At 38.1% G+C, this 19803-nt stretch overlaps 1 long non-coding RNA gene and 1 pseudogene across 2 annotated transcripts in view; both read left to right on the top strand.

The window, feature by feature from the left end:
* Nucleotides 1-19803, top strand: part of LOC309629842 — a 701738-nt gene that overhangs the window by 152507 nt on the left and 529428 nt on the right. The gene's annotated exons all lie outside the window — the stretch shown is intronic.
* LOC309629705 (SERPINE1 mRNA-binding protein 1 pseudogene) lies at nt 13366-15865 on the top strand (annotated as a pseudogene). Its single transcript has one exon. The product of its transcript is annotated as an SERPINE1 mRNA-binding protein 1 pseudogene (transcript).

Below are 19803 nucleotides of genomic sequence, written 5' to 3'. Positions count from 1 at the left end.
TAGAAATATGAACTCAGGATAACCTTTCTTTCTTTTTTTTAAAAATTAAGGCTTTATTTTTTTTAGAGCAGTTTCAGGTTCACAGCAAAATTGAAGAGAAGGTACAGAGATTTCCCATATACCCCCTGATGCTACACATGCATGGCCTCCACAGTTTTGAACATCCCCCACCAGAGTGGTACATTTGTTGCAGTTGGTGAACCTACACTGACACAGCATAATCACCCAAAGTTCATAATTTACATTAGGGTTCACTCTTGGTGTTGTACAGTTTATGGGTTTGGACAAATGTATAATGACATATATCCATCATTAGCATACAGAGTATTTTCAGAGTATGTCCTAAAAATTCTCTGTGTTCTGCCTATTCATCCCCTGCTACCCTCCTCTCTGTCCCCATTTCCACCCCCACTGCCAGCTCCTGGCAACCACTGATCTTTATACTGTGTCCGTAGTTTTACTTTTCCCGGAATGTCGTATAGTTGGAATCATACAGTATGTAGCTTTTCAGATTGGTTTCTTTCACTTAGAAATATGCACTTAAGGTTCCCCCATGTTTTTCATGACTTGATAGTTCATTTCTTTTTATCACTGAATAACATTCCATTATCTGGATGTACCACAGTTTGTTTATCCATTCACCTACTGAGGAACATCTTGGTTACTTCCAGGTTTTGGCAATTATGAATAAATCTGCTATAAACATCCATGTGCAGGTTTTTGTGTGGACATAAGTTTTCAACTCATTTAGGTAAATACCAAGGAGCATGATTGTTGGATCATATGGTAATAGTATGTTTAATTTTGTAAGAAATCATCAAACAGTCTTCCAAAGTGGCTGTAGCATTTTGTATTCCCACCAGCAACGAGAGAGTTCCTGTTGCTCCACATGCTTGTCAGCATTTGGTGTTGTCAGTGTTCTGGATTTTGACCAATCTAATAGGTATGTAGTAGTATTGCTTTAATTTGCATTTCCCTGATGACATATGAGGTGAAGCATATTTTTATATGCTTATTTGCCATCTGTATATTGTCTTTGGTGAGGTGTCTGTTAAAGCCTTTGACCTAGTTTTTTTTTTGTTTTTTTTTTTTAACATCTTTATTGGAGTATAATTGCCTTGCAATGTTGTGTTAGTTTCTGCTGTATAACAAAGTGAATCAGCTATATGTATACATATATCCCCATATCCCCTCCCTCTTGCATCTCCCTCTCATCCTCCTTATCCCACCCCTTTAGGTGGTCACAAAGCACCGAGCTGATCTCCCTGTGCTATGCGGCTACTTCCCACTAGCTAGCTATTTTACATTTAATAGTGTATATATGTCAATGCCACTCTCTCACCTTGTCCCAGTTTACCCTTCCCCCACCCCATGTCCTCAACTCCATTCTTTATGTCTGCACCTTTATTCTTGTCCTGTCCCTAGGTTCTTCAGAACCATTTTTTTTTTTTGGGCCTAGTTTTTAATTGGGTTTTTTGTTTTCTTATTGTTGAGTTTTAAGAGTTCCTTGTATATTTTGGATAACAGTCCTTTATCAGATATGTATTTTGCAATTGTATTCTCTCAGTCTGTGGCTTATCTTCTTGTTCTCTTGACATTATCATTCTCAGTGCAGAAGTTTTTACTTTTAATGAAATCCATCTTATCAATTATTTATTTCATGGATCCTGCCTTGGTGTTGTATCTAAACGTTATCACTATACCCAAGATCATCTAGGTTTTTTCCTATGTTCTCTTCTAGGAGTTTTATAGTTTTGCATTTTACATTTAGGTTTGTGATTCATTTTGAGTTAATTTTTGTGAAGGGTGTGAGATCTGTCTAGGTTAATTATTTTGAATGTGGATGTCCAGTTGTTCCAGCACCATTTGTTGAAAAGATTACCTTTGCTCCATTGTATTACCTCTGCTCCTTTGTTGATTATATTTATGGAGATCTATATCTGGGCTCTCTGTTCCATTCCATGGATCTATTCCTCTATTATTTCACCAGTTCCACACTGTCATGATTACTATAACTTTATAGTAAGTTGTGAAGTCCGTTAGTGCCAGTCTTCCATCTTTGTTCTTCTTCAATATTGTGTTGGCTATTCTGGGTTTTTGCCTTTTTATATAAACTTTAGAATCAGTTTGTCAATATCCACAAAATAACTTGCTGGGATTTTGATTGGAATTGTATTGAATCTACAGATCAAGTTGGGAAGAAATGACATTTTGACAAGTTGAGTCTTCCTATTCATGAGTATGGAAGTATATCCTTTCTTTAATATTTAGAAACATATCTGGATTGTTTTTCAGATTCAATTTCTCATATTTTCTAAGCAGCTGCAGACTATATTTATTGAGAAGGGAAATTTACATTTTATTTTTAAAAACAAACTTGTTTATTGGTTATGTTATGTTTGTTAGTACTTGTGATGCAGATCTTGAAACAGATAGGACTATATTAACTACCACACATTCAATCTGTTGAGCTATGTCAAGAGAAGTGTGGGGAAATCAGTTACACTTCATAATGAAAGCAAGTCTACTTGGCATTGACAGAGTTGCTGGTTAGATTTCTCATGTTATGAGAGATAAAGAGCAATTAAAGTGAAAATTTCTATTTACCCCTTCAGAATGTAAGGAAAATCATTAAGAGCCAATCATTTTGGAAGATTTTTCACAGTGGGAGGAAAGGTTGAAGGCAGATTAAGTGTTCAGACCTGCCAGAATCATTCAACAGAATCTTTCCGTACTTGGCAGCATTAAGCAAATGCCAATGGACTCCATTCATATAAGGAATATGGTACTTATTCCTTAGCTTTTGAAAGGGGCTCACAGCCCCTTTCAGTTCCACTAAAATGTTTACTTTGATGAAGAATGGTTTATTTTAATTCCTAGGCTTATGGAATTAAATAATTAATAAGCACCTAAAATTAGTGCTTATTTTCTTGGTAGGGATAAAATACATATTCTTATGTTTCATAGAAGATTTAAAAAGATTTTACTTGAACAAAACCCATCTAACTATTTAGTGTTGGGGGCAAAGTGATAGATTCAAGAGATATCTTAAAGAGAATCAGGTAACTTCATTTCGTTGCTTGAAGTGTTAATCTGAATCAAATGACATTGAAACACATTGCTAATCATACACTGAAATGTCAAAATTGGATACCAATCACCAGAAATTCCAATATCAACATATTTTGGATCATTTAGTGAGTATATTCCAAGTTTCCCATTTGTGGATTATATGTCAAAACAGTTCCAAAATATCAAGCTTAAGATCTACTCTTCACCTATTGTTTATGCAATGCAAAAGTTAAATCATTGTGTAAAATATTACGTTGCTTTAATATTCAGTAGGGAGTTATTGAGAATGCCATGCACATTTAAAATCTCTTCAATTATTTGACATATGAAAATCCATCTGTGTTACTGTTTATATAAAAAAGCTTTTCCTAGTTCCTTGGCAGTAGCAATTAAGCTTCATTTTTCATGTCAAAGCTTAATAATCACAAAATATGATGCTTGTACTCAATAAATTTACTTATGAAGAATACTGAATCCTCCTTGATCAATTAATTATCTTTGAAACCCTCCTGCATGGAATTTAGAAATTTCAGATTTATAAAAGGCTATTTAGGAAATAATAAGGTTAGGACAGAAAGAAAGAGAGTAAAGTTGTAGGACGTTAAGCCAAGGTTAAAAATAGTTTTGCAATTCATCAGTCCTTTATTGAGAGTAAGCAGAGGTGATTATAATCAGAAATGAGAGACAATATTTATTTCATTTATTATCGTTACCTGGATAAATTTGTTTCCAAGAGTTGCTGTAATAAGGTACTGCAACCGGGTGTCTTAAAACAACAAAAATTTATTCCTTCACAGTTCTGGAGGTCAGAAGTCTTAAATCAGGGTGTTGGCAGGGTTAGTTCCTTCCTGAAGGCTCTAGGAGAGGATCCTTCCTTGCTTCTTCCAGCTTCTGGTGGATTCAGGTGTTCCTTGACTTGTGGTAATAAAACTCAAACCTCTGCCTCCATCTGTACAGGGCTTCTCTCCTGTGTTTCTCCTCTTCTGCCTGTGTTTTCGTTTCTTATAAAACACTTGTCATTGAATTTAGAGTCTACCTGGTTAATCCAAGATGATCTCATCTAGAGATTCCTTACTTAATTACAGCTGTAAAGACCATTTTTCCAAATAAGGTCACATTCGCAGGTTCTGGGACTTCAGACTTAGAGATATCTTTTTGGGGCCACAACTCAACCCACTGTAATTGATTAAGAGCATCTTATAAATGTTAAATTTTTGGTTTTGATAATTGTACTAAGATGCTAATATTAGGAAATCTGTGTGTGTTATTTTCACAACTTTCTGGTAAGTCTAAAATTATTTCAAAATGGAAAGTTAAAAAAAAAAAAAAAAAGAAATAAAGCTCCTTGAACCTCACTTCAAACTTACTGAATCCCAGTCGCCAGGGGGAGGAGATGTGCATTTAATGTTAATAAATGCTCCAGATAATCCTTATGTAGACTCAGAAATTATAATTCCCCTTTTAGAGAAAAGAAATACAGCATAAAATAAGTGCCTTTTTTGTCCAGCATTGGTTACAGGAGATTTATAGGTCACAATTCAGTATATGGTTTTTACAGATGAAAGTGGATAATGCCCCTACCAGAGTTTGCATGGTGGCCCTGGGTTTGTCTAATAGCTTGTCTAAGACTAAAACTCCAATGCTGCAACATATTTGAGTTTAACTCCTTTATAAGTGTTCGTTATTTTAGAAGTGCTAGAATCTACTCCATAATCTCTTGTGCAGTGACTTGTGCTTACTTTGTTTCATGTCATGACCACTGATTGATTGTTTTTGAGGTGGGATTTCAACCATTATAGAGAGAAGTGTGATTCTGCTTTACTCTAGTTCCCTAATGGTAAAATTTTCAGTTTAGATGTTTTGAACTACAGCCTGTCTGGTACTTAGTCCTTTCAACAACCTGATTCACTGATTATTGCAATGATTGCTTCTGCAAAGTTCCTAGTTGGAAAGTGAAAGAGTTTAAAACTCAGCCAGCTGCTTTGTGAATTTGATATTAACTGATGATCAACTGATGTTTTTATTTGAATAACTGAATTTCTGTGTGTCAATCGACGGGTAGTTCTGGTGTCTGCAAGCTAAGCTTTAACCTGCTCCAAAGGTGTGCACCATCTAAGTACACTGCCCATTTACAACCACCTTAAAAAGGCCTTGTCCACAGAAATAGAGACACAGAAGTAGAAAACAAATGTATGGACACCACGGGGGGAAAGCAGGGGGTGAGAGGAACTGGGAGATTGGGATTGACATATATACACTAATGTGTATAAAACAGATAACTAATGAGAACCTGCTGTATAGCACAGGAAACTCCACTTCGCTGTACAGTAGAAACAACACAACATTGTAAAACAACTATACCTCCCCTGCCCCCAAAAAAGAAAAGATCTCTGACAAACTTATGGTTACTAGGGGGGAAGGGTGGGGTGGAGGGGTAGATTGCGAGTGTGGGATTGACATGTACACACTACTATATTTAAAATAGATAACCAACAAGGACCTACTATATAGCACAGGGAATTCTGCTCAATATTCTATAATAACCTAAATGGGAAAAGAATTTGAAACAGAATAGGTGTATGTATATGTGTAAATGAATCACTTTGTTGTGCGCTGAAACTAATACATTGTTAATCAGCTATGCCCCAATATGAAATAAAACTTTTTAAAAAACTCTAAAAAAAAAAAAAGAAGACCTTGTCCAGAAGAACAGATAACACAAGAGATGTGGTCGTGGTCACTCCACAAAGCCCTTTCCAATTCCTGGATGAGACCACCAAGGGGAGGAACCTCTGCATCTGTGTAGACTGATGTGGGAAAACTGGCCAGAGAAAGCATATAAATACTAAAAAGCTTCCAGTACTACATCAAGGAATAAAGTGAAAGAAGGGAATAAGGTAATTTTGCCTGTGTAGAGATGTGTGGATGCATTTTCTTTATGGAGCATGAGTTTTGTACCCAGCTAGAGTCTTGCAAGTGAGGAGAATACATGCAATTAGAATAGTAGATATGAAAAGGGGTCTGGTAGAGAGAAAGAGAGAGGGAGAAAAATTAGGGTAAAAGAAAGCAGGGAAGAGATGAAACCTCCTGAGTCAGCCTGAGATAAACTTAAGACCTTCAACTGTATGCACCTTTGAACCCTGTTCTTAAATTTCAGCCATAGGTTCATTACTTACTGATATATTTGATCTATTTGATCACTTCTAATATCCCAGCTTGACATGTTAGTTGTTTTAAATTGCTAGGACCCAAAGTTAAATCCTGTGTTTGAAGAAAACCAGCAGAAGGCTTCATAATTCTCCTCCTGGTACTTAAATGCTAATCATGAATTCTGCACTCCAACGCAGATTATAGGTAACAGTATTTTACTCACATATAATATGCTGATGTTGAGCCTTCTTCCCTTGATGTTTATGAGCCCGGAGTTGGTGGTGTCAAAGTCTTTTCCACAGTAACAGCCTAGGATACTACTGGGAGAAACTTATGGGGATGTCTGTTAAAAACTTCACTTTTCAGTACCCATTACAAAATGATGATGAGTACTAATTTAGGATTGAAATTAGATTATGTTAACATTTTAACATTTTGGCTATGAATGTTGGCTTCTATAAAAATGATTACTTTTATATTTTGAATCACCTCACATTAAATGTCATTTTCTGTTTATTCATTCTTGTAGCACCCCTCCCCTCCTCTCTACCTGTCATAGTACTTTGCATACGGTAGGTGCTCCAATAAATATTGATAAATGTTTAGTAAAAAAAAACAAAAAACAAAAAAACAGTGGTAGTAGAAAATTTTTGAAAACTTTCTCCTACTACAAAAAGATCATATTTTTACGGAAAGAACAAGCAATTTGCTTTTAGATAGTCATAAAACTAACATTTACTATGAACTTATTACATTCCAGATTACATTGTTCCTAGGCAACAGTGATGAATGGGACCTGGTCCTTGAGCTTACAGTCAAGTTAGGGAGATGGCCGGAAGTACAGAGCTGTCACCAACTATGGTGCTACTTACATATGTCTCTAGTTTGCTCAGTTAATGCACTCTCCCCACTTCCTAGGATAAGTGTGGGCTTTCCGTGTTACTACCTGTTCAAGACCCCCTGCCCCTATGGCCTTATGGATTTTCTGGAGTGTGGGGAGGTTCGATGGGATGAGAACCAAGTAATGTCTGCTGGTATGGGGGTACTGGGCAGTTGAGGGTGAGGTGAGGAGAAGGAGGGGAGAGGAGAAGGACATCCTCTCTGGTGCAGAAGAGGGATCAGGTGGTATGGACCTTGGGTGCAGGACATGGGAGGCTCTCCTTGAAGATGAAAGTTGAGCTGTCCTTGGGCAATGACTCAGTTCCAACATGACTTCCATTGGTTCTCAGGCCTCAGAGACCCCAGCTCTTTCCATCTCCTTTGCCCCAGTTGCTCCCCTTTCACTTAGTCCTCTTGAGTCCTGCCCTTCCCTCTGCCATACAAATTCTCCTCTATTCTCTTCTTCCATAACAGAACTTATTGGCAAGACATCTCCTACCCCCCGATTTTTTCCTAAAACTTCCCAAGGTCAGGAATCAAACCTTCAAAGGGACTATATTTCCTTTCATTCTTCAACTGCAGCAAAAGAGAAGACAGAACATTTCCATTTCCATATTAAAACAGATTAGTACATTGATAATCACACACTTAGACACAAATAATTATGGTAAGAAGCCAGTGAACTTTAGTGGAGGCAGATGGAAAAGTCCATGAGGGCAAAGAGGAGGGAGCCAGAGGTGAGTGCAGCCTTCCCTGGGGGAATGATATTGGAGCTGGGTCTTGGCAGATGTGTGGGATATTGAGAGAGAATTCCAGGTGGAAAATAGACTTACATGGAGCCTCAGAGGAAAGAGCTTTGGGCAGCCTGGGGTGGATTCTGTGGGGGAATGGTGGGTGCTGAGGCAGGGTGGCTCTGGAAGAGCCAGATTGTGATCAGCTGTGTAAGATGTGCTAGGGAGTTGGGTCTTGACCTTCCAGGCAATGGGAAACTATTACCTAAATCTCACAGAGGCACCCATTCCTGCCCTCCCTCTAAATCAGTCTAGATGTTAATAGCATTCCTTAGCCTCACAATAAATTTGCGGTCATCCTGCCAAATTGGGCTCACCCCGAGAATCTAGTGAGCAGCTGTCATCTAGTAAATGAACCACACGTTTAGCAGGAAAGGCTCTGCGTCCTCTCATTCCTCCCAGCTTGTCTAGTTAGTCAATACTTGTATATCAACAGAGAGCTGAAGAAAAAGAAGGGAAGATAAATTAAAGTTGTTGAGTAAGATGGAACCTTCAGATTCATGGAGGCCTTAGAGGGAAAAGCAAAGTCTAATCGACATTTCTTATCCTCTTGGCTTGGCTCAGGTGATGAATGAAAATGAATTGATGGAAACAGATGACAAGGCCTGATGCTCACAGATTGATGAACTCCTGCCATGCTTGTCCGCTCACTTTCCTGAAAAATGAGGAGTTGGCTTCACTTTTTCCTTTGTTTTCCTCTTGCTGTCAAATCATTTTAAAAAATCATTAAAAAAAAAATGGATTAGACTTATCACTTGTCCTGCCATGTTGGTCAAGACAGTAAGTTTAAATCCAAAAATAGTTTTAAGATTTAAGTAATCCATTTAGAAGTAATGCTAAAAAGGTTAAAATTTACCAGGAAAGACATACAAACATTAAACTTTTACCCTTTTAGGATATCAACTGGGGGGATATTTATCCTTTCAGGTCTCACTTTATCTACACAGTTTCTGTCTTGAAACCATCCTGGAGCCTTGCAGGCCTGACCTGATGTATTTACTGTGGTGAAGCTTCTGTAAATCTCATCTGCTGATGGGCACAGCCGGCAATGGCCTAGGTGAGTTATTATGTATGTGAGAGTGAAAATGAACTGCTCACTTGAAGGGCACAAATGTTGGGAGTTACCTGAGGGCATTTTGAAAATGGCAAGTGTCTGTAACTGTGATTTCAAAAAGGACATCTCATTTAATTAAAGGCAATAGGCATCACATTAAAGTTGTAAATCATGTGCATGGAATTTCATTTAGAATTCTGGCTGAAATTTCATTTAGGGTATTTACCTGGACATTTGAATCTGGGTGGCGTGAGAGATGCCTCTAGAGTCTATTTTTAAAGGCAGTAAGCCATCCTCTTCCATTTTAGTAACTCCTAAACTTTCCTGACAGAACTTCTCCCCAGCCTTCCCTCTGCTGTTGATTTCTCCTTCTGATGGCTGGGGGCCAGGTGCTGTCAATGTTAGGGTGAAGGCAGACATGTAGTCGACTAAGGGCCATCATTGGTGGTGGTGGGTACGAAGCCTAGGGGTAAAGAAAGAGGTATTGCTGTTTCTGTTTTTCTTTTTTTCCTTTTCCCTTCCATTTCCTTTCCTTTCTTCTTTCTTTTTTTCTGTCCTCTGCCACTTCAAAAACAACATTTATCAAATAGAGTGAGGGAGACCTGATTTGTAATTCACGTAAATTCATGATGGTTTTGTGGGCCTTGGGAAGCTGAGATTCACAGATTGCACTAAGGTCTTTTACTAGAAAGGGTAGGCAATTGCTGTGGTGGGGGAGTGGTGTCATTGCAGGTTCTGCCCTTATTTAGAATCCTGGCATCTTAGAATCTCACATGCCTGGGCTCACACTTGCCATTTGGATTCAGTAATTTTGAGTGGGTGAGCCCAGAAATCTGATTTTAAGCAGACATTCCAGGTGATTATTTTTTAATAGAATGTTTATTTATTAAAATTTTTATTATCATAGAAAAATTCAAGTAGCCACAAAAATAAGTTGAGTAATGAACTTCCATGTATCCATGACCCACTTCCATCAATTATCAATATTTTTCATTTCATTTATGTACCCATTAAAAATTTTAAAACCAATCCAGACAGTAGGTTATTTCATGAGTAAATATTTAACTATTCATCTCCAACAACTGTTTTTGTTTGTACCTACGACTATGGCATGTCATACCCAACAAAATTAGTAATTCTATAATATCAATTAATACTCAATCCATTTTCAAATTTTTCTATGTCAAAAATGCCTTTCTGTGGTTGGCTTGTTTAAATCTATTCAAACTAGGGTTTTACATTGCAGTTGGATGGTCTTTGTCATAAATCTGTTTATTCTGTGTGACTCCCTAGTTTTTTAAGACATTGATTTGTTAGAGACCTTCTCCAAATTTAATGTGCATGTGAATCACCTGTGGATCTTGTTTAACTGTTGATGCTGACTCAGCAGATCTGAGTTAGGTCTGAGATTCTACATTTCTAACCATCTTTCAGGTGATGCTGAAGCTGCTGAGGGCTGGGGAGACAGGGGGCCATACTTTGAGTAGCAAGGCTATAAGAATATCCCACATTCTGGATTTGGCTGAGTCCACCCCTTGGTGTTGTAGAATTTGTTCTAACCCCTGTGTTGTCTGTAAATGGGAGTTAGATTTTAGATATAGAGGCTTGATTTAGATTCAGTTTCAATTTTTAAAAATTTGGCAAGAATTTTTTAGTACTTGAAGTCATCTACTTCTTATTGTATCATATATTTTATCATAGAAAGAGACATGCAATGTTCTATTATTCCATTTTTAGTGATGCCAAGGTTGATTAATGGGTTAACTCAGAAGTGATTCTGATTCAGAAATTCCATGAATGACAAAATGAGAAACTGCCTTGAAATAAGATTTTGGTTAAAAATGGTGGCAATATCTTCTGTTTATTATGTGCTTATTATGTGTCAGGCACTATTTTAAGTATTTAAATATATTAAATTACTTCATTCTAACAATAACCCTAGGAGGTAGGTACTATTATTAGTTCCCCATTTAAAATAGGGAAACTGAGTCTTGGAGGAGATGTTAACTAACTTGCCCAAGATCACACAGCTAGTAGCTGGCAAAGCAGGATTCAAACCTAAGCAGTTGGGTGCTATTTGCTGCCTATCAATTAAAATACGAAAGTCTTGGGGGTGAGGGTAACTATTGTTTATACCACCTGAACTGACTAGTTGGCCCATTTATATTCTGCAATCTGGTATCAATTTATACACATTCATATAAACAGATTCCCCTTGTCTTTTCCAGAGTAGGTTTTGATAAGGGGGGGAGGAGAAAGATGGCAGTGAAGTTGGAAGTGGAAGAATAAATAGGAAAGAATTAAGCAAGAATGTAGGAGAAGCAGAGAGGAAAGGGGGACACTCAGTGCTGGGAAGGATAGGATATAGGTCACGTCTACCTAATTCAAATCTGTTGATAGCTCAGACCATGCCCTGACCTGCTGTGTAAATTAGCCAACTGCAAAGTTAGAGGGAACACAGTCCACACAAGACCACTCTTACTTCTGGAATTAACTGTGAGTTTGGAGGGAGTTCCAAAACCACCCTCATGTTTGATAACTTTCTAAAGGGACTCACAGAACCCACTGAAACCATACTTGCATTTATGGTTTATTACAGGGAAGGTTACAGATTAAAATCAGCCAAGGGAAAAGATGCACAGGGAGGGCAGAGTCCAGGAAAAGAACCCAACATGGAACTTGAGTCATCCTCTCTCCATGGAGTCAGGATAGCATTATTCTTCTGGCATCCACGTGTGATAATACACATGGAGTAGGGAAGCTCACATGAGTCTCGACATTCAGAGTTTTCAGGGGCTTCCATGATGCAGGTGTGATTGATTGCTCACAGGGTTGGTCTCAGTCTCTGATCTTCAGCCCTTTTGGAAGTTGACTAGCACCACTGATACCAAAGCCCCAATCCTAAAGTGTAGTGTTAATACCTAATGTGGCCAGCCTCCACCCTGTGGCTACCTGGTGTGGCCAGCACTTACTCAAAATCACATTGTTGGGCTATCCTACGTGATCCAAGGCCAAGGCGAACAAAGATACTCCTATGAGACATGACATTCTAAGGGCTTAGAGATTATATCCCAGAATCCAAGGGCAAAGGGCAGACCTCTTTTAACCTCTTTTTGAGCAAGGTTAAATTTTTTACTATACACCTATCATTATAGCAGGAGAGGAGGCCATAACCTGCTCTCCAGGGGTACCACTTAGGGTTCCTCAGGAGCCAGTTTATCCTCCTTAGGGAGTGAAAGACCATTCTTGGGCTTGTTCCAGAGTTAGCCTAACACATGTGGGTGGGGAGAAGATGAGCCGTGTGAGAGGAAGGATTTTCCTTCTTTGTGTCCCCATTCTGTTAGCACGTTAGGCAAGTGGTGTGTGTAAACATTGGGTGAACATTGCATATTCTATATTTAACAAGTTAATTTTTCTCAGCGGGCCTGAGATACTAAGCCAAAGAAAACCAATGCCATAGTTGATCTTAGCAAAAGTGATGAAAAGAAATGATTAGGCTTGAGTTGAGGGATTATAAAATTAATGGACATTGTGGAATCTTAGTTTCCTACTGAACCCTCAGAAAAGTGGTGACGTTGATTTTACAACTGGAATTAAAAAGAACTCAAGGTCACTTAACTCTTCCTCTTGCCTACTAGAACTTCACTTAATCATCTCAGGCAGACAGCAACCTCTCCTAATTTCAGAAACTCTCAGGGGAATCTGTTAGATGGGGTTCTTTGTCACCCTATCAGAGATAACTGCAAAAATGTGCATTAACCATAGGCCATTGAGCAGATACTCCACTGCCTGCTAGGGTAGTAGCATTTCGGCACCCAGATGGAAAGTTTTATCCTAAGCATCTGCCTTTGACCAGCGGAGGGAGCTTTGATGATGGATCCTTATCAGCAGAAACATTGTTTTACTCATCTGCATTCTCAATGCCCAGCCCAGGGCCTGGCAATCAATAGGCATTGCCTGAGAGCCTTCAAAAGGAACCCTGAACATAATGGTTCCTATGTAAAGACCTACTGTGTCCAGGTTAACCTTAATTTGGAAAACTCTTTTTAAAAACGTATTTTATTAATTACTTAAGTAATCCAGACTATGCAGGAAAAAAACAAATGGACAAAGTTAAAACAAAACAGAAAGCCTGTCATGGCATAAAATGTTGGGAAATAGTAGTTTTAATTTGTTCTCAAGGTGCTGAAGTATCACTGAACTAATAGCCAATTGAGGGGCTGACGGGAAGAAAAAGAGGAGAGAATGAAAAAATTAATAACATAATGAACATAATAGAATTATTAATAAAACTTATTAGCTTAATTAGATTAAAATAACAATTATTATTTATTTATTTTTAGTTCTAAGAAACCTATTAAGTGATAGGGCATTTTAGCCTTCTTGGTACTTTTATTTAAAAAAAAAATTTTTGGCCTGGCGCCGGAAGAGAAGATGGCCCCCCTCTCTTGGCCTGGCCATCTTGTGGGAAGAGCTGAAGCAGGCGCTCTTGGCTCAGCGCGGCCCACTGCAATCCGTGGAGGAACGCGCCGCCGAGCTACCATCATGCCTGGGCATTTACAGGAAGGCTTCGGCTGAGTGGTCACCAACCGATTCGACCAGTTATTTGACGACGAATCGGACCCCTTCGAGGTGTTGAAGGCAGCAGAAAACAAGAAAAAAGAAGCCGGCGGGGGCGGCGTTGGGGGCCCTGGGGCCAAGAACGCAGCTCAGGCCTCAGCCCAGACAAGCTCCAACGTGGCGGGCAAACAGCTGCGTAAAGAGTCCCAGAAAGACCGCAAGAACCCGCTGCCCCCCAACGTCGGCGTGGTTGACAAGAAGGAGGAGACGCAGCCGCCCGTGGCACTTACGAAAGAAGGAATAAGACGCGTTGGAAGAAGACCTGATCAGCAACTTCAGGGTGAAGGGAAGATAATTGATAGGAGACCAGAAAGGCGACCACCTCGTGAAAGACGATTCGAAAAGCCACTTGAAGAAAAGGGTGAATGAGGAGAATTTTCAGTTGATAGACCGATTATTGACCGGCCTATCCGAGGCCGTGGTGGTCTTGGAAGAGGTCGAGGAGGTCGTGGACGAGGAATGGGCCAGGGAGATGGCTTTGATTCTCGTGGCAAACGTGAATTTGATAGGCGTAGTGGAAGTGATAGATCTTCTTTTTCACATTACAGTGGCCTGAAGCATGAGGACAAGTGTGGAGGTAGCGGATCTCACAACTGGGGAACTGTCAAAGATGAATTAACAGAGTCCCCCAAATACATTCAGAAACCAATATCTTATAATTGCAGTGACTTGGAGCAATCAAATGTGACCGAGGAAACACCTGAAGGTGAAGAACATCCAGTTGTGGACACTGAAAATAAGGAGAATGAAGTTGAAGAAGTAAAGGAGGAAGGCCCAAAAGAAATGACTTTGGATGAGTGGAAGGCTATTCAAAACAAGGACCGGGCAAAAGTAGAATTTAATATCAGAAAACCAAATGAAGGTGCTGATGGGCAGTGGAAGAAGGGATTTGTTCTTCATACGTCAAAGAGTGAAGAGGCTCATGCTGAAGACTCGGCTATGGATCACCATTTCCGGAAGCCAGCAAATGATATAACATCTCAGCTGGAGATCAGTTTTGGAGATCTTGGCCGCCCAGGACGTGGTGGCAGGGGAGGACGAGGCGGCCGTGGGTGTGGTGGACGTCCAAACCGTGGCATCAGGACTGACAAGTCAAGTGCTTCTGCTCCTGATGTGGATGACCCAGAGGCATTCCCAGCTCTGGCTTAACTGGATGCCATAAGACAACCCTGGTTCCTTGTGGACCCTCTTCTTTGAGGCTTGCATGCTTAAGGATCCCAAACGACTAAGAAATTTAAAAAAAAAAAAAAAAAGACTGTCATTCATACCATTCACACCTAAAGACTGAATTTTATCTGTTTTGAAAATGAACTTCTCCTGCTACACAGAAGTAACAATATGGTAGTCAGTTTTGTATTTAGGAAATGTATTGGTAGTGGGGATGTTTTCATAATTTTCAGAGATTATGCATTCTTCATGAATACTTTTGTATTGCTGCTTGCAAATATGCATTTCCAAACTTGAAATATAGGTGTGAACAGTGTGTACCAGTTTAAAGCTTTCACTTCATTTGTGTTTTTTAATTAAGGATTTAGATGTTCCCCCTATTACAAACTGGTTTTAAATATTGGACATAATAGCAGTTTTAATACCTGCTTTGCATTTTCACACATGGTCAACTGGGACATGTAAACTTTGATTGTCAAATTTTATGCTGTGTGGAATACTAACTACTTTATGTATTTTAACTTAGTTTTAATATTTTCATTTCTGGGGATAAGGTCTTTTTTCACTTCTCATGATAGCTGTTATATATGCTAAATCTTTATATACAGAAATATCAGTACTTGAACAAATTCAAAGCACATTGGTTTATTAACCCTTGCTCCTGCATGGTTCATTAGGTTCAATTTATAATTGATTCACAATTTCAATTACATTTACTTTTAAAATATGTCACTTTCCCATTTTAAAAACCAATCTAGACACCTTACTGGTGAAAGTTGTTTAAGCTACTTATTGTTGATATACACATACTGTCAAGTGAAGTAGTTTTATGGGTGTTGGGTTTTTCCTCCTCCAATAGGGTGGGTGGAACAAGTTAATTTGGCTAATGCATAATATTTAAACTGCTCTGTAAAGTAAGTGGCCGCTCAGTATGATTTGTATGTGTGAAAGGTCCCAAATCAAAATTGTACATCCATAATCAACCCTTGTTCTAAAGAAACCAAAGGGCACTGGTTAGTATGGTAAGGGGGGAGGTATGTTAATTTTTGGAATTTGGAAAGCAGACAGCTTTACTTTATAAGGTTGGAACAGCAGCACCATCCATGAAATACAAACCAAAAATTTTACTGTTTCTGAATTTCCTATATTGCTATTCATTTTGGTCTTAAGTTGATAGATTCCACAGAAGGTGATAAGTATCTTTTACCTCTTCCTCCATTAGAAAATTAGGTTAATAATGGATTTCTTGATCGAGAGCATCACCACTGACTAAAACGTACATGGAGAGAATAATCAATAAACAGGCTTTCTAGGAAAAAATAAATAAATAAATAAAAATAAAAACAAATTTTTATTGAAATATTTCACATGTAAATGAAATCATACAGTATTTTTCTTTCTTTGTCTGATTTATTTCACTTAGCATAGTACCCTCTAGATCCATCCATGCTGTTGCAAATGGCAAGATTTTTTTTATGGCTTAGTAGTATTCAATTCAATCTTCTTATGGCTTAGTAGTATTCATCTTCTTTATCCATTTGTCTATCTATGGACACTTAAGTTGCTTCCATATCTTGGCTATTGGAAATAATGCTGCAATGGACATTGGAGTGCATATACCTTTTTGAATTAGTGTTTTTTGTTTTCTTTGGGTAAATACCCAGGCGTGGAATTGCAGGATCATATGGTAGTTCTATTTTTATTTTTTATTTATTTTTTAATTTTTTATTTTTTGCTCTCTGAAATTTTATTCTTACATAACCGTAATTACTTACTAATGGATATATGTGCCTGTTGGGCACTACACAATTTTTTTAAAAAAATTTTATTGGGATATAATTGATTTACAATGTCATGTTAGTTTCAGGTGTACAGCAAAGTGAATCTGTTATACAAATACATTCATCCACTCTTTTTTAGATTCTTTTCCCATATAGGCCATTACAGAGTATTGAGTAGAGTTATCTGTGCTATACAGTAGGTCCTTATTAGTTATCTACTTTATATGTAGTAGTGTGCATGTGTCAATCCCAATCTTCCAATTTATCCCTCCCTCCTTACCCCCCAGTAACCATAAGTTTATTTTCTACATCTGTAGATTCCATATATAAGCAGTATATGATATTTGTCTTTCTCTGTCTGACTTACTTCACTCAGTACGAGAATCTCTAGGTCTATCCATGTTGCTGCAAATGACATTATCTTGTTCTTTTTTATGGCTGAGTAATGTTTCATTGTATATATGTACCACATCTTCTTTATCCATTCCTCTGTTGATGGACATTTAGGTTGCTTCCATGTCCTGGCTATTGTGAATAGTATTGCAATGAACATTGGGATGCATGTATCTTTTCAACTTATGGTTTTCTTTGGATATATGTCCAGCAGTGGGATTGCTGGATCATATGGTAGCTCTATTTTTAATTTTTGAGGACTCTCCATACTGTTTCCACAGTGGCTGCACTGGTTTACATTCCCACCAACAGTGTACAAGTTTCCCTTTTCTCCACGTCCTCGCCAATGCTTGTTATTTGTTGTCCTTTTGATGATAACCATTCTAAAATATGTGAGGTGATACTTCATTGTTGTTTTGATTTGTATCGCTGGTGGTTGTTGAGATTCTTTTCATGTATCTGTCGGCCATCTATATGTCTTCTTTGAAATAATGTCTATTCATATCCCCTACCAATTTTTTAATTGGATTGTTTGTTTTTTTGATGTTGAGCTGTGTGAGTTCCCTATGTATTTTGGATATTAGCCTCTTATTAGATATATTGTTTAGAAATATCTTCTCCAATTCAGTAGGCTTCCTTTTCATTTTGTGAACAGTTTCCTTTGCTGTGCAAAAACTTTTTAGTTTGTTATAGTCCCACTTGTTTATTAAAAATTTTTAAAACAGTTTTACTGACATATGATGTACATACCATACAGTCCACCCATTTAAAGCATTAAATTCACTGTTTTTTGATATTTACAGATAAGTGCAACTGTCACTGCAATCAGTTTTAGAATATTTTCATCACCTCAAACAGAAATTCTGTACCCTTTAATTATCATTCCCTTGTCTTCCCCTGCTTTCTCCAGCTCTAAGCAATCACTCATCTCTTTTCTGTCTCTGTAGATTTCCCTGTTTTGGACATATGATTGGAAGCATATAACATGTGGTCTTCTGTATCTGACTTCTTTTACTTAGCATGAAGTCTTCAACATTTATTTGTGCTGTAGCATGTATCAATACTGTATTTGTATGGCTGCATAGTATTCCACTATAACACATTTGTATAACACATTTTGTTTTTTATTTATCATCAGTTGATGGATATTTGGGTTGTTTCCATCTTGTGGCTATTATGAATAACATTGCAGAAAACATTCTTGTACAAGTTTTTGTGTGGACGTATGATTTCATTTCTCTTGGGTATATACCTGGGAGTGGAATTGCTGGGTCTTATGGTAACTCTATGTTTAATTGTTTGAGGAACAGCCAGACTATTTTCCAGAATGGCCGCACTATTTTACATTTCCACCAGTAGTGTATGAGGATTCTGATTTGTCCACATCCTTGCCAAAACTTATTTTCCATTAAAAAAAATTTTTTTTTCTTATTATAGCCATCCAAGTGGTTGTGAAGTGGTCTCTTATTGTGGTTTTGATTTTCATTTTCTTCATAACTAATGAGGTTGGGCATCTTTTCATGTGCTTATTGGCCATTTGTATATCTTCCTTGTAGAAATGTCTATTTTTTTATTTTTAATATTTGATTCTCCTTAAGCTTCACCTGAAAAATAAGGTTGTAATGCCTAGTTGTTAATAGAACTAAGTGAACTGGTACATATAACAATTTAGTTTGTGTCCAGCTCTTAATTAATGATTCTAATTATTGTCATCACTCACAACTCTGAACCTCTGTTTCTTCATCTCTGTTGTCCTGAAAAATCTGTGATATTTTTCCTGCTATACCACAATTATAATATAAAAGTAATCACTGGCATTTAACATTAAATCATATTCTGTGCTAAGTCCTAATGAATAGATTTATTTGATTCCTGCAAGCTGCAGTCTTCATATCTGATATTGACCCTCCCCAGCTTGAAGAGTTAATGAGAGTGAAATCGAGGACATCCTGGAATTCATTTGGAGGCACAGTGTGTAGACCTCAGATTCTACATGTTACAAGGATGGTATTAAAGGCCCGTAACTGGAATGTCACACCAAGAAACCTCAAGAATTAAATATAACAAGAGTTAAGTAAAACTGTAGTCATAGTTATAGATGGAAGAACAATGCCTAGCACAGCTAACTCTTGTAATAATAAGAATAATCACTTGCATAGCACTTACTTTGTGCCAAGGCCTGTTATAAGCTATATATAATACACTTATTTAATCTTTACCCAAAATGTGGAGTAAATGAAATGAACAAATACTTAATTACTGCTTCCCCTGTGCCAGGCCCTGTGCTAGATGCCAAAAGGACAAAGCTTCTACTGTACACTGCAGTCCTTGAAAGAGGAAAGTGACATGGCTCAAATAATCCCATCAATGAATGTAGATTACACTGAGATGGGAGCCATGGAGGAATGGACATGGTGCCATGCAAATGCATGCTGGAGGGGGATTACTCTTCTGGGGAAGTAATAACTGAGCTGAGAGATGAAAGGAGTTCATTGGTTGGGGTAGAGGAGTGAGATACCAGAGGGAAGAGCATGAGCCAATGTCCTGTGGCTGGAGGAAGCAAGGTGAAGCTGAGAAACTGAAAGGTCAGGGTGGCTGGAGTACAGAGAACAAGGGGAGCATGCCATGAAGTGAGCAAGAGCCCTGTGAGCCTCAAGAAAGATTTTAGTTTTTATTCTGACAGCAATAGGAAATGATTAAAAGACTGTTATTAGGGGGATAACATGACCGGATTTCTGTTACTGTGGCTGCAGTGTGGGAAAAAGGGAAGGGGGCTGAAGAGGACTGGGAAGACCAGCCTAGACAAAGACTTAAGTGAGCAAGTTGGACAGGTCCATCTTAATAAGGTGGATGACTCTGCTGGCATGATTCACCTTTGTAAGGCTTGGGTATTCAT

Source organism: Balaenoptera borealis, assembly GCF_965194805.1.
Source record: "Balaenoptera borealis genome assembly, chromosome: 5".
Taxonomy (NCBI): domain Eukaryota; kingdom Metazoa; phylum Chordata; class Mammalia; order Artiodactyla; family Balaenopteridae; genus Balaenoptera; species Balaenoptera borealis.
Note: the sequence above shows the minus strand (reverse complement) of the source record. Positions and strands in the feature narration are given on the sequence as shown.